The sequence below is a fragment of the Carassius gibelio genome, chromosome B9 (genome assembly GCF_023724105.1).
Source record: "Carassius gibelio isolate Cgi1373 ecotype wild population from Czech Republic chromosome B9, carGib1.2-hapl.c, whole genome shotgun sequence".
Taxonomy (NCBI): domain Eukaryota; kingdom Metazoa; phylum Chordata; class Actinopteri; order Cypriniformes; family Cyprinidae; genus Carassius; species Carassius gibelio.
Window position 1 is genome coordinate 24,220,766 of NC_068404.1, and position 14,641 is coordinate 24,235,406.

At 37.5% G+C, this 14,641-nt stretch overlaps 1 protein-coding gene across 7 annotated transcripts in view; it reads right to left on the minus strand.

Annotated features, from left to right (window-relative positions):
* The window catches only part of LOC127965381 (zinc finger protein 385B), a 127,754-nt gene that overhangs the window by 41,073 nt on the left and 72,040 nt on the right, over nucleotides 1–14,641 (minus strand). The window lies entirely within an intron of this gene.

Consider the following 14,641-nt stretch of genomic DNA (forward strand, 5'->3'; position numbering starts at 1 on the left):
GGGATACGTGTCCTTGAATAGACTCCTAAAATTAATCCAGTGCATACAGAACAACAACCGCCAAAAATTCACTCTCCATTAATCACAGTGACTGAACTGTAACGCTTTGGAACAACGCATGGAATCAAGCAGAGCATTTGGAGTCAAAAGTCTAAGTTTGGGGAACTCTGTGCGTCTTTTTCTCCCACTACTGGACAGCTTTGTGAAATATGTCAGAGCTACACATGAACATCCCGAGTGATGGGAATTCTGACTCACGGCACATCGCTTCTACTGAACAGTTTGTTATAATAAACAAATTCAAACATTTTTTTAGTGATTCATTTACATCATCAAGTGGTCCATGACATTCTAGCATGTTCTAAAATGTTCTAATAAAGCCAATAAAGCAATTTCATATTTATTAGTTCAATTTGATAATGATTCAACTTGCAGGAATAAACAAATTTAGAACCCAAACATAACTCGAAAGTTTTTATTTATTTATTAATTTTTTTGTGTGAAAAAGTTTGGGATCATGATTGGGTATGATTTTTTTAAAAAGAAATAAATAATTCTATCCAGCAAGAATTCATTAAATTATTTTATTTTAACTTTCAATACATAAAAGAACCATCACATGAATGAATTAAACATTAAAATATATTACAACAGAAAACATTTTTTATATTATAATAATATTTTACAATAGTAGTTTTTACTGTATTTTGAACAACATACATGACAGGTAGTATAAATAATAGGTACACTATACATGAATTATTAAAACTAAAAAATTATGCTTTGCGCATCAATAAATACAAATCAATAATATTTATTAATGTAACAAAAAATATTAATGAAAACATGCTTTGTAACAAGCACAGCACTTGCAATACTACAATATAATTTCATAAATTACATTTTATTAAAAAATTTTGTAATGTTTTCCGTTTGTAATTATTGAAGTGTAAAAACAACAAAGAGATGTGCATTTATTTTAATTGTAATAATTTATTGTTTAGTTTACACAGCAGTTAAAAAGTTTGAGGCTTCGTTTTTTTTAAAAGTAGTAGTCTTTTGATCTTGAAAATACAATATAACAGCATTAATGTTAAATAATAGTAAAAAAAATTATATTTTGCAATATATTTTAAAATGTAATTCATTTATGTGGTCATATATCCAATATCATTTATTTTTTTTAAATTTTATCTATTAAAGTAACATGATATATGAATGATTCATGACCGAATGATTCTTACTGTTTATTTTGCAAACTGACTCACTGAAAAGATCCAACTCGGAAGAAATGATTCAGTCACTATACTGTGTGTTCTCTGAGTCCAGGCTGTTCATCAGGTCTAGGTTTTCGCTCCATCTCTCCCAGGCGGGAATGGAAAAGGTGAGGAAGGTTTCGGGGAAGGGGGTCTCCTCAAGGGGAGGGTGCTTCTGTGGCAGGTGGGATTTAATCAGTTTAATCCTTGTACTGGAAGCAAGAAACCAAGCTGAGAAAGAGAGATAGAGCGAGCGAGGGAGATCTTGAGATGTGGTCGCTCGCTCGCACCCTGCAGGTCTCTAGCCACCTGGTGCAACAAATGAGCGGCAAAGAGAAATCATATTGGACCTGGACCAGCTCAGATGTCATTTGAAACCTAATCTAAACCAAGCTCCAATGGAAAACCACATCTTTGCACTTCAGTAAACACTACAGCAGGGGTGTTTTCAGAGATCATAAACATTGCATTTGTGTTCTCACATAGCACTGCCCTGATATTTACGTCCACAAGACAAAATAACAGCTGAATTTATGCAATTATGGTAGAGTACAGTAAATGAGGGTCGGGGTGAAGCTTTTCAGATCTAGCTGGAAAAACATGCAAGACCAGTACTTTGAGCAAATTAAGCCCTCCCAAACCTTGATGGCTTTCCAAACCCAACCGAGAGTGACTTTTCCTATTAAATGGCCCTCGGAGAATGATTTCATCGCTAATTCCTAAAAAAGGGCCTTCCAAAGGGTGTACGTTATTAGACTGGGATAATGTTTCGTAAGCTTTTGTACAGGGGAAAACAGATACTGTGGTTATGACTTCATATTTTTTCTGGCCGTTACTATTGGAAGCGTAGAAACCAACTGAACGGGAAACTGAAGAAAAGCTGCGGTGAGATGCAGCTTGCAGAATTAAACAAGAGGAGAACCCTCTGAATCGCAGTAACACTCAATGCTGACAGTTTGAGGACAATTTCCTACGCCAACAAAGGAAAGTGTTTGGGATTAAATGAACACACATCAGGCCCGGCATACATGGGCTTATTCATCGTTGCCATAAACGATGAACATTCAATGCTGCAGCTTTTCTCTGAGAGTGCAGACGAACACACATATCTGAATTTGATTCTGCTCGTATAAAGGAGATCTCCGAGGAGAGGAGAGTAATTCAGCCCAACAGCAGACTGTCTCTGTGATCTACAGTGTTTAGTATATCCACGAGCAGGTGCACGATTAAACTCAATGGTGGTTTGCTTCCGCTGTTTAAGGAGTAGTTCAGACAGAAATGAAAATCCTGTCATCATTTATCCAATCTCATGTATGACTTTATTTCAGTTACGGAATTACGAAATGATTCATCATAATTTCAAAGGGGGTTTTTTTTCAGTGAAAGAGCATAGATACACAAGAGGTCCATATAACTCCTGCACTATATTACAAGCCACACTGGTTCTATGCAATTGGGTGTTTTTCATTGAATGCAACATTTGGATTCAAATTGGAGAGCAATGTGGAGTCACAGCTAAAATATCAGTTTGATTCTCACCCAAAAAAACAAAAATTTGTAATTGACATGTACCAGTACCAATGTAGCCCGATTTCTGACTTTTAATCTAACTTCGACAGACTTTAGTTTCCCTGCCACTGTCACCTTTGACTTGCTTGCTTAGGGTTTAAAAACACTTCATGTAATATTAATAATATTATCAATTTAACTGCATTAAAAGGGTCCTATTATGCTTTTTCACCATTTCAACTTAAGTTAGTCTGTAATGTTCCTGTTTGAGCATAAAAAAGATCTGCAAAGTTACAAAGATCAAAGTCCACTATTTTAAAAACTATTTTATTTAACAGAAATCACTTTTCAAAAACTACAACGAATGACTTGTTTGGACTGCAATGCATATTTTCCAGGATTTGTGATATTACAAATACTGACGAATGGGACGAGACCTGGTTGAGCTGCACTAGAGAAGGCAACGAGTGCTTTTACTATGTCAGAGACACGCCAGCTTTCCCAAGGCAGACAAATTTAGAGTGGTTACAATAATCCAGGTTTAAATCGCGCTCAAATTGATTTTATATTGATGCAATATTTACACTGAAGCTAGCAGCAGGTGGCTATGCTAAGGGGCATGATATTTCCTGACAAGGCACAGAGTGCTGCCAATCACAACACACACTGGCCCAGCTAACCAATCACAGCACGTTTCGTATTTCAGAAGGTGGGCCTTCATTTGATACTGGAACTATTCAAGCTGTTCATGCCAGACTGGGGACGGAGGTGTTGTAATAATGTAAAATAAGTGAAAAATAGTGTGTTCTTCGAACAACCTAGTATGCCTGTTCTCGTACACCCCCAAAACAAAATCAAGACTTTGTAAAAGAGCATAAAGGGATCCCTTTAACATCATTGGATGCAAAACATTTTTTTTAACTAAATTGAACTGGATGATAAAAGTTGTCTTCTGTGGATTAAGGGTACATTTTGCATGAAAACAATGCACTAAAAACGCAAACGTCTTCCTTTACATTCTTCATGTACACATAATGTTAATGTTGTCAAAGTGATTTCCTTTCGCACGGATCCTTGAAAATGTCTGTACGCACAGTGTTATCCATCCCAGAACACGCATCTGCATGACATCATAGTTTTCACAAATTCTTATTTTCATAGTTTTCGCATTCGAAAGTTTGCATTTTCAGGTCCCCAAAAGCTGTTATCAAGTAAATGCATACATTTTTTTAACGGTTTTCCTTTTCATATATATGTACAGACACACATACACACACTATTATTTCTTTTTCATTCCTATAAAGCTGCATTGTATTGTATAAAATTCTATAAACCGTAAATAAATGTGACCTATCATTTTTTTTAATTATAATTATATTTAAATTTTAATTATTTTAATTAGCATTCAGTTTGGATCAGCTAGCATCAAAGTTTCAGGTTCAAGTCAGGTGACTCAAGAACAGAAGAAATTCTTAACATACCATCCTTTTCATTCATTAGTGAGGCTTTTGAGGACAGCACTTAACCCTTGGTTCCTCCAGAGGGATTATCCATGTAATTAGTGGAAAATTGACTCCTAAGGGCAAGTCACTTCATTCCATCACAAAGATATTCATTAGTAAGACGACAGCAGGTCAATGATATTAGCTTCATCTGATGTAAAGCCACGCACAGTCATGAAAAAAAAAAAATCATGATGTGAAATGTACTGCACTAAACCATAAGAGCATATAAACACAATGCTATTATAACGGCAGCATTCAGCTCTCGATCCACCACCCACACACCAAGTTTACATGTTTGCAAACTAGCTGGTGCACCGAGTACACTCCGTGTCTAAAAACACCCTTTCATAGTAATTAGATTAAGAGTGAATATGTGTTAGAGCACTGCATTAAAAACCTGCTTAAATTATTTACTTAATGCAAAACTGCTCACTGATGCAAAAAGACTCTTCTGTATTATAATTGGATATGGTAATTATAAGGTTTGAATCATTGAGAAGCTCTGACACACACTAACATTGGCCACTTTCATGGAGAGTGGATAGATCTGGAAACGGAGTCAGATTCAAGCATATACACCAGAGCTCAATGTTTCAGAGCATGTTCACTAACTGCTACTGGGTAGGTCACACACACACACATTTTAATGTCAACATGAAATGCAATTTGCAAATCATTTACTTCCATAACCTGATGAACGATGGGATTTGGTATTTGAGAAAAGGCACACTGTGACATTTAAAGTCACCGTTGTCTCAATTTTAACATATACACCCCCATTCAAATGTTTGGGGTCAAAAGTTATCGGATTCAAAAACTTTTTTTAAAGAAATTAATACTTTTTATTCAGCAAGGATGCATTAAAATCGATCGAAAGTGACAGAAATAATGTTAAAAGATAATTATATTTATAATATATAATAATGCTGTTCTTTTGACCTTTGTTTTATCAAAGTATCCATAAAAACTAGTGCTGTCAATCGATTAAAAAAAATTAACTAATTAATCGCACAATTTTTAAAAATTAATCGCGATTAATCGCGATTAATCGCAATTAAAAGACTGAAACTTTTTGGATATGTAAATGTAAAATGTAAATAATTAATGTAAACTCAAGACATTTAAATTTAAATTCAAAATATTTCAATTCAAAATATGATTGTTTATTGGAATTTTTGTTTAACTTGTAACAGATTTTCTCATGTAAACAACATACCTGCAATAAACCATCAATATCCTCCAAATTAACTGTTGGCTTGAAAGCCATATTTATTACAGAAATAAAAACACAGGCATGTAAGTACCATTTGAATTTCAAAACAATCAATGCCAATAAAAAACAAAAATGATTTCCATGTTGAATTCTAAGTGGACTGAAAAAAATTCCAAAGTATAGTCATTGCCAGGGCTTTAAGTGGGCCGGTATGCACTGGTTCTCAGTACCGCCACTTCCAAATATAGCTCTTGAGCGTACCGCAACCTCTCCGTGCGCCCAGAACGTGCTTGTAGCGTACCGGTACGCTCATTTGGACATCTGTTTTAATAGAGGTTTTAATCTTTTACCTGCACTGCCGATTTTCAGAGCGCCCTTCACAATGCGAGCTTCCTAATTCATCCCACCCAGAGCAGAAACTACATTACCCATTCACCCTTAAGTTATACAAGTGAATAGCGCATGTGTCGCTTTTCCCACTGTTAAGTGTCAACAACTCAACGTGGCCGGAGAAGGTGTGTGAAACTCGTTGTGAGTTATACTAAAGCAAAATCTTGAGTATTTATTGTCTGATAAACATTAAAAACTGCGGAGGTTGAGTCGTCCTGCAGCCCCCGCTGGCTGTTCATTGGATGCAGCATCTTTTTTCTAAGTTCTAAAAAAATACCGTAGACGGCCAGGCACAAATTTAGATATGTATTTATCTAATTAATCTATAGCCTATGCACAAAGACAATATGATATTTTTGTCCCCTTTTTGTTTTAAAGCTTGATGAAGAGAGAGAGCGCAAGTTGCTGCAGCTGTGAGGAGGACAGTGATGCACGCGCACAGGAGTGATTGACAGTTCGCGGCACTGTGTACAAAAAATACTCCGCTACACAATTATTTCGTTTAAGCTTATTAACGTTAGCGTTACAGAAAGGTCTGATTTCCGCACTGTTACAGTCATTGTTTTTTTTGTTTTTTTTTTTAAACAATGACATTTGAGTTCATGATTTTAATGTTGCTGTTTCTTGTGGCAGACTGAATGAAGAGTAATGTTTCTTGTGGCAGCCTGAAGAGTAATCCGGCAGAGTTTTATACTGAAACTTTCCGTCTAAAAGTCCTTCCTTGGTCTTATCCATATTTCTTTGCACGTTGAACACACATAGGCCACAACTGGAAATAAAAAAAACTGCAACCGCGTTAATTGCGTTATTTTATTTTAACGCGTTAAATATTTCAAATTAATCGAATGCGTTAACGCGCTAATTTTGACAGCACTAATAAAAACATATTATGATTTCTAAGCAGCACAACTGTTTTCAACATTAATAAAAATAATAAAAAAATATTGTGCACCAAATCAGCATATTAGAATGATTTCTGAAGGATCATGTGACCTTAAAGATTAGTATTATTGCAGCATACAATGTTAAAATTCTAAATTGTGTATTATAAAGTTGCAAGTAAAAAGATAAATAAAGTCACATGGTGAGAAAGTGTAATTAGATTTGTGAGATAAATTCATTTTGCGATCAAGTTGCAATTGGGTGACAAAGAAAAAAAGCAGAGGGGATTAATTTTGATTTCATGTTGACTTCAAAACATATTTTTGGATTTAATAAGTCTGGACTTAGTATTGACTGACTGTCTGGTGTAAATGGATACGATACTGAAATAGACCAACTATTAGACAGCTTACATGGCTTTATGAAGTCAGTCATAGATCACGAGTGGTGCTGCAAAGAAAACAGAAGGCATAATTCTGGCACATTCTCCGTCAGTATAGATGACACAAAGGGCTGTCCATCGCAGCTAGACACGAGTATAATGAGACAGCCTCTTTAGACTGCATAGTGACCGCGGTCGGATGAAACTAGTTAATATGATGCAGCTGCTCAAATGTGTTTTTCAGTGGATACATTCACATGTAGACGACGCATGCAAAGCCATCACTATTTCAAGCAAATCTAATAATGTCCTAAATTCAATTTAAATGCAGATTTACCGGCCAGTGCTTCAGGTCCGCTTTAGAGCGAGACAGAGCGGGCTCAGTCTGTGCCTTTAAACACAATTTGTGAAAACGAAGTTGGTGTGGCTTCTAATAAAAATCTCCTGACAACGGGGTAAATGAAATCATGCCTCACAATCAGTGTGTCCTTGTGCTACAGGGAATGATTCGATTGCCAGAAATTGTCAGGTGATGCAATAAACAGCTTGGAATTATGAGAGCATCTACAGGTCACAACGGAGCATTCTCACGCTGCACTGTTTTTCTCGCAGTCTTTCCATGGAAATACTCTATGCATGGGTTTGGAGATAGACTGAAGTGTTTAAAAATGTATAGGTAGTTACAAAATTGCAACTCAGGGTTAACTCGATTAATGGCCATTACATTTTTTTCCAATCAACTTTTAAGGTTGTAACCACTGATTATTTTTATAATTATTTTGATTAATTTGTTGATCATTTTTCTATTGCTGACTCTATTGCTTTCATCATTTTTTTTTTATTAATCTAAAATGGATAAATCTTCCTTCTACCTGCAAATCAGAATTGTGAGATATGAAGTGAGATTTGTGAAATTTACTCAGAATTGTAAGATATAAACTCGCAAGTCGGAATTGTGAGCTGTAAACTCAAAACTGTAAGATAAAAGTAAAATTACCTTTTATGTTACCGTATTTTCCGGACTATTAGTCGCACTTTTTTTCATAGTTTGGCTGGTCCTTCAACTTATAGTCAGGTGCGACTTATTTATCAAAATTAATTTGACATGAACCAAGAGAAAACATTACCATCTACAGCCGTGATAGGGCGCTCTATGCTGCTCAGTGCTCCTGTAGTCTACACTGAAGACATAGAGCGCCCTCTCGCGGCTGTAGACGGTAATGTTTTCTCTTGGTTTTTTGGTTCTAAATGAATGCGACTTATAGTCCGGTGCGACTTATATATGTTTTTTTCCTCGTCATGACGTATATTTGGACTCATGCGACTTATACTCAGGTGTGACTTATAGTCCGAAAACTATGGTATAAGGTGAAAAAAAGCAAGACGTAAAGTCAGAATTCTGAGAATTTTTTTTCTAAATTCTGACTTTTTTCTTTAATTTAAGACTTTTTTTTCTGAATTCCGAGTTCACATCTTGCGATTGTAAGTTTATATCTCACATTTGTATGTTTTTTCTCAGATTGAATACAAATAAAGTCTAAATTGTGAGATAAAGTCGCCGTTAACTTTTTTTATTTTAATGCTTTTGTTGGACATTATAATTTTCAAAGAATCCTGAAAAATGTAAGAATCACTGTTAACACAAATTTCTTTCAAAAAAGTATCTGGGTCTAGCTGAATGAATACAAAGATAATGTTACAAATCACATCATCTCATTCTTAAAGGGTCACTTCTGTCTACCATCTGTTTAGTGCACTTCACTTATCTCAAATACTGGCTTTTGAGTAATGCAGTACATATACATGAACCAGATCACTACAGATTGTTTCGTAACACATTTTGTGGGAGACAATGGCAAAGTTTGCCCCCGTCCTCAAGTGTAAGCATGCATTGGTGTGTTAGAAGTACTGTGTTGTTTGTTCTCCTGAGAGGAGGCGGAAATACCAACTTAAAATGAGCGTGCAAATGGAAGCGAGGTCCTCGAGTGAAAGTGCAAATGAGCAGATGCATTTCAGCTATACTGAGAAAGGTTACTCTCACTCTCTCAATCACCCTGTGGAATAGTGGGTGGTGAATCTTTTACTCTTATTTTACTCTATATATGTACCCTGGAGTGACTCACTGAGATTGACTCTATCCACCTGCAAGAGATGACGGATGGAAAGAGAGATAAAAGCTGGAACAAGATGGAGGAGGATGAGGGTGGAATCAGAGGGCAAAAACTGGAGCCTACTTCTTGTGTTTAGATGCTCGGAAGATGCAATGCATCCCACCGCCAAAATCCACATCTGTCAGACCCTCACCATCAGAATGAAGTGCAGGAGATGTGCGTGTCCGCAGATGGATCATTTGAGGAGATATACTCTCATGTTGACAGAAGGATTAGTGGTTCTCGGGAGGATACTGGCTGGGAGACAATGCTCTGGGAACATTCAAGAGATCCATCGCCTGCTTTCTGGGCACCTGTGAACTCACAGCACTGAGACGTGACAGCAATGGGACCGCAGCTAAATCCGTGTCCACTTTGGGGAGGATGGGAAAGGAAACATTTGGCCCGCTGAGCGACATGCATCAGACACGTAACGCTGGCGAAAAACAGGATGAAAGAAATACCAACAATATCATCGGCCCCAAGGTCTGCATTTCACTGAGCAATAAAACAGGGCATACCAAATCAAAACCACCACCAGAAGAAAGAAAGAAAGAAAGAAAGAAAGAAAGAAAGAAAGAAAGAAAGAAAGAAAGAAAGAAAGGACTCATGGTAGCAAGAAAGAAAGAAAGAAAGAAAAAGAAAGCAATGAGATAAAATAGACTGTGTACAGTTATTCAGGTACAACACTTCAGCCGAGAATGTCTGACATGTTGGCAGCTTGTCAATAATATGATTACTAGTTTCCCTAGGCGTTTTCTGTAGACTGCATCTAGACAGACCAAAAAAAAAAAAAAAAAAAAAAAACTTCAGTCCTCCCAATATCACACGAAACTGTTAAAAGCTCTGATGTAGAAAAGGCTAGAGTTAAGTCAAACTAAATATTTACACTTCCTAAAGAAAATGTGAGTGGTTTTCTGCTATGTGATTGCTAAGATGCTCTGAATGGGGGTAAATACATTTGCTACGGTGTTCTAAATGGTTACCGGGGTGTTCTGTGTGGTTGCTATGTGGTGTTCTATAGGTGGTTGTTAGGTAGACAATAGGGTTTTCTGGGTGGTTGTGAAGGTGTTGAAGTGTTGGTTGTTGAAATGGTCTAAGTGCACTAAAAAGATGTTTTTGGACTTCAGCACTGCTTCACGTGGTGCCAAAAAACTCCCCTTAGCTCTTCTAAATTCACTGTGAACCCCTAAGGGGCGATTCTTTCCACAGCAGAAACGGGCGGGTGAAATAACACTGTAGTAATATACATCTGTATTATAAAACAAACTGCCTTAATAAAAATGCTCATGATGTATGATATATGAAGAAAAAAAAAATTCACTTGAGAGATTTGAGGAGATAAACAAGAGATTGTTCATGCATTCCAGTGAATTATTCATGGTTTATATCGTAAATTAAATCGGGAGAACAGACCACAAGACAGCAGTATATGTTGACCTTTTTCATACTAGTACAACGCAATGCAAAGAGAAAAAAGAAAACAATCCTGAGGAAAAGAATGCAGAGCTCTAGCCATTGATATACTAGTTTTAACATGTCACGTTATACCATTACCAAGCATTACGTTATTCTCATGACGTCTGAAAATAAAACATGAAGAAAAATCATCAGCTCATTCAGTCAAACAGATGGATAAGCTATATTTCTAGGGGAACCTCATGATTTCAAATGAATTGTTTCAGTCTTTTTGAATGAAAGTTTCCCAAACCGGAAGTGCCAACCATAATTCGAAATGCAGTAGGCTCATCAGGAACAAGGTGGATATGTGGTGCACCAACACCTTCAAACCCCAAAGACATTTATTTGACCAAAAGAGGATCTAAACACACAAATTTAAAGGCTTACTTGACTGCAGCAAATAATTATAGAATAATCCCATCCTGAACAAGTTACTGAAACCCGAAAAAACTCGAACCTACCCCCAAGTATGAACAACACACGGTAATATCTGGCTTAGCAAGAAGCACTGATAATTAAAAGCTTACAAAAATGCTAATAGATGCAGCGCAAATCAAACACAGAGATTTATGGGATAGTAATGTTCGGAAAAGTGGGAGATGATAAAAGGCAAACAATCGTTAAGTCACCAACATCTGTTCTGCAAAGAACAATAACAAGATCATTAAAGCGGGATCTCTCGCACACGACTCTGGAAGCATGTTTCATTATTCACACTAAGAACAAACCCTGTCACATTCAGCGAGCGGAGCGACAAGACTCCCCGTCTGAAACAGATCTACATTAACAAACCTCCTGTAAAGTGAGAGCGATACAATTAGGGCTGCGCATGTTCACCTGATTGCTGTATATTAGCATTAGCCGGGCCAGGATCAAACGAAACATAATTATGATTTCATGTGGATCGGCGTATTAACACTGTATCCAAGTTGGCTGTTTTCGTATTTAACACAAGGACGGTCAAAAACGGAAACGTAAATATCACTCTATTAAGAGTACATGTGGGTTTGCTGGAGCTCGTATCCAAACGCAACACTCTTGCTGTGCAAATTACTTTCATAAAGTGATTTTACCAGCGGCAGTACTTGTTGTTTCAGCTCTGTGGTTTCCATGGAGACTAAGGAACAGCAGGAACAGGAAAACCTCTGGTCACGCTCGAGCCCAAACTCCATCTCTAATGCTTGTTTCCAAGCCTGGCTCCCTCTGGTAACAACATCCCTTGAGCAGACAGACACATAGACAGACAGACAGACTGAACGTCCCCTCCAGCCACCCTTGGTAATGTGCTTCGGGTGTTTTTTTTGTCAAAGAATCTCAAATGCCTGCTAACAGCCAGCTCTGAGCGTTATCAACTTGGCACTTGGTCCAAAACCCCCAGGGCTGGTTAGAAATGTTCCTTGCGTCGGCCCCGGTAGGTTTCCTCCCGCGCCGTGTGGGCCGATGCTCCAAGTGACTTCTCTCTCTCTCCCCGATGTATTCTCTGATTTTACTTTATCAAACAATATTGGGCATTAATATTCAGTGCAGTGAGAAGCATAGAAGTGCATGCAAATCAAATCCTGTCAAGGGGATTATTGCATTGCTCAAAGCTATGGCTGACATATTCGCTATGTATGCTTGCCTTGCCGTGCCACGCCGCACTTTTCCTCCAGGGCAGGAGTTACACTTTTCCATCAATTAAAACCAAAACGGCGTCTGTATTAACCTAGGGTCAATGAGAGAGGCCTGTAGATTTATCACTGTTACTGCTGACAAAGTTGTTTGCTATAACAAATGTTTGCAATTACGATTACTTCGCAGTGAAGCGTGGAAGAGCGCTTCGACTCTAATTACAGATAAGAGACGAGAGATCAGGTCCACAACTTGTGACCAGGGTAATTGTCATGCATATCAGTGCAGTCTACCATGGCAACACAAGACATTTGGCACCTGAAAATGTATTTCCCTTAATGATTTGGAAAAGAGACAGTCCACCCAGAAATAAAGAGTTGGTCGTTGCATATTTACTTACTATCATTTACTTACCCTTATATCATTCTGAACCTGTATGACCTATTATGTGGAACAAAAATTATGATTTTTCAAGTTCCAAGTAATGATGCTGAGATTTCAGCTTTGCCACTACAGGAATAAATGAAATTTAAACATATTAAAGCAGAAAACAGTTGTTCTAAATTGCAATAATATTTCACAATATTACTGTAGATTTAATCAAATAATTTTGACTTATTTCACACATGTGAGTCAGCATTTTATGATGATTGTAATTTCAGTCTGTATTTAACATTTAACAATTGCACAACTGGCCAAAAGGACAGCAGGCACAACAGGACTGGAGAGTATGAATCATAATTAAGATGGTCTATTCTGTCTCAAGTACGGCTAGCCAAAGAGCATTCCTTCTTTCAACACTCAACTATCAGATTCGTCTGACAGAAAGAGGAAACGGTTTGAGAGAGAGAGAGAGAGCACACGAGCGCACACACTTCTTGCTTCTCCCTAGATCAACAAAACCTCCTTTGCTCACAGGGGATGATGCTCAAATACAGTGCTTAAATATTTAATCACATATACCAGTTTAAGAAACCTGATTATGCAAATGCCTCCTGAATGAGAGACATTATTTTCTGAAATCAAATGATGTAGAATCTGCTTTGAAACATTATTCTGGGCATGCAAAATGTCGTAAATGTTTGAATATATCTGTGTGGGCATAAATACTTCTAAAAATGGTAGCAGTGGGTGATGATCAACATTCCGGGATGAAAAACTAAACCAGTTTTCGTTTAGTATTCTGTATCGAGCAACTGATGAGATCAGAAGTCATGTACTACACCTCCACACTGTGAAAAAATCGTGACACGCTTGTGTGAAAGAGAAAACAATAATAAATAAATAAATATTACCAAAGAAAAAATAAACAATTAAATGCATGCATGCATTTATATATATTTTCAAATTTTCTTTTTTTAAACATTTACAATGACAATAAACCACAAATGCAGTCAAACTATTAAATATGTGTTTTTTGTGCCACTAAAGTCACCCAGGTTTCCCTGAGCACACAGAGTTTTCCCCTAATCCACCAGATCATCTCACACCAAACTCATGCCAAGCTATGTCGGGATACTTACACAAACAGCACAATGTTTTGATATAGCCACAGAGCCACAGTGTTTACTCTTTTTGGTCAAATCACCCCATAAATGGCTTACTTACAGTCTCTACACATTAAAATGGGGCGTAAAAAAGTATTTGGATAAACATATATAGAAAAAAAGAGCTTGCACTGAACTCATGTCTTTTAGTCACTCTATTAGTGCAATGGAGCTGCAAGCTTAACGAAGCTGCTAAAGTTCTGGCAAAAGACTGAGCCCCCAGGTCTTCTCCGCGGGGGGCTTCGGGAGACTGGCAGACAGCCGCACAGCGACCATCAACAGCAATTTCAAGCCTTCGCTCCCCACAGACATGCCTGATTATTCCAAGTCGCACTCCTCTGGAATGTGACACTGCATTAGTACTTCATCGAACGAGACGCTCCTGAGAGAGCCGTTCCATGGTGCCGGTATCAATGAGCTTTTGAAGGAGCCCGATTGCTCACGAACACCCACACGTCAGCGGTTGAGCGTGTACGCCGCAATGTCGCGCTAGGAGGGCGATCAGCATGCATTCAGAGCGGGTAGGTGTGAATATATCGTGAGAAAATTTTCAATAAAATATGTTCAGCATTGAAAACAACTGAGGAGAACTCCAAGTGTGCCAGAAAAACAACCGAGACAAATTAAGACTTTAAAATAAAAAAGAGAGATGATTCAGTGCCCGCAATGAAAGACAAAACTATTAATAGGCACATCTGGTCTTACTGTAAGCCAGGTATTAGAATATCAAATGTC